The sequence below is a fragment of the Triticum aestivum genome, chromosome 6B, assembly GCF_018294505.1.
Source record: "Triticum aestivum cultivar Chinese Spring chromosome 6B, IWGSC CS RefSeq v2.1, whole genome shotgun sequence".
Lineage (NCBI taxonomy): Eukaryota > Viridiplantae > Streptophyta > Magnoliopsida > Poales > Poaceae > Triticum > Triticum aestivum.
Window position 1 is genome coordinate 257932598 of NC_057810.1, and position 3831 is coordinate 257936428.

Here is a 3831-nt window from a genome sequence, read left to right on the forward strand (position 1 = left end):
CGCTGCGGCAATTTTTTTTTAAATCGGTTTCACGCGCGGAAAAATACAGAAAAGAAAATCTAAACGAACTCCAAAAAGAATAAAGTAAATTTTCCCCGACTCCTAAAAATGAGACGAACAAAATGAACTTTTACTCGGGGCCTAAAATGCAATTTTTGAAAACACGCATTTTCCCTAAGGCAGATAAACACCGAGAAAAATCCAAAATTTGATTTATTTATTAAATCCTCATTTTTCCTAAGTTTTGGGAAAGTCATATTATTCCCTCTCTTATTTTTTGATATTGGAAAAATATATTGAAGATAAAATAAATAAATCCAATGATCCTCTTTTCATAATTTGAGAGAACTCAAAAATGAAAATTTCGAAATCTCCAACTCTCTCCGAGGGTCCTTGAGTTGTGTGAAATTTCTAGGATCAACAAAATGCAAGAAAATATGATATGCATGATGATCTAATGTATAACATTCGAAATTGAAAATTTGGGATGTTACAAGCGCCTTCCACTCTTGTGGAGCCTATCAAAAGTCTTCATTCTTAAGCCTTGCAGAACTTCAGCATTTGCTCTCTCTGCTTGGCCGTTGCTTTGAGGATGAGCCACGGAAGCAAAACAGACCTTGCTGCCGAGATCCTCAATGTACTGCATGAAGGCGTGGCTTGTGAACTCTGTGCTGTTGTCGGTGATGATCCTATTGGGTACCCCAAAACAGCAAACTATCCCCTTGAAGAACTTGATGGCTGACTGCGTTGTCACCTTCCTCACCGCTTCCACCTCTGGCCACTTTGTGAACTTATCGATTGCAACGTACAAGTACTCAAAGCCCCCAACGGCACGAGGGAAAGGTCCCAGTATGTCGAGCCCCCAGACCGAGAAGGGCCAGGAGAGAGGGATGGTTTGAAGGGCTTGACCTGGTTGATGAAGCTTCTTTGAACGGAACTGGCACACTTCACACTTGGTTACTAGTGTCGTCGCATCCTTGAGGGCAGTGGGCCAAAAGAAACCTTGCCGGAAAGCCTTGCCAGCAAGGGTCCTCGACCCTATGTGGGAGCCGCATATGCCTCCATGTATCTCTGGCAACAGCACTAGTCCTTCCTCCCGGGAGATGCACTTCAATTTCACCCCATTCGGTCTTTTTCTGTACAAGACGTTGTCAATGAATTGATACAGAGCAGACCGGCGGGCTACTCTCTCTGCTTCTTCCTGCTCCTCAGGAAGCTCTCCTTTTTGGAGGAATTGAACGGTGTGCTGTGCCCATGCCGGAGCCCGTGGCTCAACGACAAGGACCAAGGGCATCTCTTCTGCCACGGGAGCGGCCGTCTCTGCGGCCATGGCCTGAGGCCCTGCCGGAGTCGGTTGCCCTATGGCAGGATCGGCATCCACGGCAACATCTTCGCCAGCGGTTCCGGGGAGCTCGGTAGGGAAGTACATGTCAGGGCCTAGCTTCCTCTCCTTGTTCTTCCCAGTTGACGGTTCGACGGATGGTTGAGTTAACCGAAACACAAAAGTACCTGGTTCCACAGGTAGCTTGAGGGCAGTGTGCTTTGACAGGTAGTCGGTGATGTCGTTTTCCATCCGAGGGACATGTTCCTCTTGTACACCGTCAAAGCGCTCCTCTAGTTTCCTCACTTCATCCATGTAGGCTTCCATCAACGTGCTTTGGTAATCTTTGTTGATCTGCCTGACGACGAGTTGCGAGTCACCCCTGACGATGAGCTTTTTGACTCTGAGGTCTGCCACGATCCTGAGACCGGCAAGCAAGCCCTCGTACTCGGTGGTGTTGTTAGTTGACATCTCCCGAGGAAAGTGCATTTGGATGACATACTTGAGGTGCTCTCCGGTGGGTGCGACAAGCAGTACACCAGCACTGGCGCCTTGCAGCGAAAAAGCCCCATCAAAGTACATGATCCAGTTGCAGCTCGTTTCCTTGACGGGGAGAGTGGTCTCCTGTACCTCTTCCTCGGGCGTCGAGCTCCATTCTGCAACGAACTCTGCCAAGACTCTGCTCTGAATCATCGAGGTGCTTTCGAACTTCAAACCGAAACTCGACAGCTCCAGGGCCCATTCCACGATCCTCCCCGTTGCATCTGGGTTATGCAGTACCTATTGCAACGGGAGGCGGGTGACCACGGTGATCTCGTGCACTTGGAAGTAATGACGCAGCTTCCTCGAGGCCATAAGGAGGCCGAAGAGCAATTTTTGCACACCTGAGTACCTCGACCTAGCCCCCTGCAAGAGGGAGCTGACGAAGTAAGCTGGGTGATGCACCATTTTCTTCTTCTGTGCCACTTCTCCCGATCGCGCGGGCCCTGTTGCACAGGCGTCAGCCTCAGCCGGGGACTCGGTCTTTCCGGGACCGAGCCCTGGCGGGGATGGGTCCGGCTCGCCATCCGTTGACTCTGCCGCCGCTGCTGCCTCTTCGTCGACCTCTCTCTGTGCCACTAGTGCGGCGCTAACCACCTGATTGGTTGCCGCTAGGTACAGCAGCAACTGTTCTTGTGGGTTGGGCGCAACCAGCACTGGGGTAGAGGAGAGGTACTTCTTAAAATCCTGTAGCGCTGCCTAGGCCTCCGTGGTCCACTCCATTGGGCTCGTCTTCTTCAAGATCTTGAAGAAGGGAAGGGCACGCTCCGCGGACTTGGAGATGAATCTGCTCATGGCGGCAATGCAGCCAGTGAGCCAACACACGTCTTTGATCCATTTAGGTGCTTCAATCTGCTCGATGGCCTTGATCTTGTCTGGGTTTGCCTCAATCCCGCGCTGCGACACAAAGAACCCGAGAAGCTTGTCGGACGGGACACCGAAGACACACTTCTCAGGATTCAACTTTAGGTTGATCTTCTGCAGGTTCGCAAATGTTTCCTCCAGATCTTGCACAAGTGTTGCTTTGTCCTTGGTTTTGACCACTATGTCATCCATATAAGCTTCCATATTTCTATGTAGCTGGGGCTCAAAACCAATTTGGATTGCTCTTGCAAAGGTTGAGCCAGCACTCTTCAACCTGAAAGGCATCCGTAAAAAGCAATTCGTACAACATGGGGTGATGAACATTGTCTTCTCCTCGTCTTCTTTTGTCATGAAGATCTGGTGATACCCTAAGTAGGCGTCGAGGAATGATAATAGGTCACACCCAGCCGTGGAGTCAACAATCTGGTCGATGTGCGGTAACGGGAAGGGATCTTTTGGGCAAGCTTTATTGATGTATGTGTAGTCAATACACAGTCTCCACTTCCCGTTTGCCTTGCGCACCACTACCGGGTTGGCCAACCACGTCGGATGGAGCACCCCCCTTACCAAGCCTGCCGCCTCTAGTTTTCTGATCTCCTCTGTGATGAACTCCTGCCTCTCCAGAGCTTGCTTCCTGACCTTCTGCTTGACGGGCCGTCCATGAGGACAGACAGCAAGATGGTGCTCAATCACTTCCCTGGGAACGCCGGGGATGTCGGAGGCTTGCCATGCAGACACATCGACATTTTCCCGCAGGAAAGTGACGAGCTTGCTTTCCTATTTGCTGTCGAGGGTGGAGCTTATGGTGAAAGCTCCCCCCATACCGTCCTCCTTGACAGGCACCTTCTTGGTCTCTGGTGGTGCAGCTCTGTACTTCTTGCTCTTGCTGGTGGAGCTCTCTAGCATGTCCTCAACGGGAGTGCAACATCCCAAAGAGGTGCGCTTGCCAGAGTGGGTGCGAGGGGTCTCGCTGGTCTTTTTCCCTCCCGGGAGTTTGTCGGCAGGAGCGGGTGCCTTGGCGATAGCTGCTGCAACTGCTTCCCGGTAGAGTTGGTCGGCGCAAATCAAGGCGTCTTTCTTGTCGGAGGGGACAACGATGATGTTCA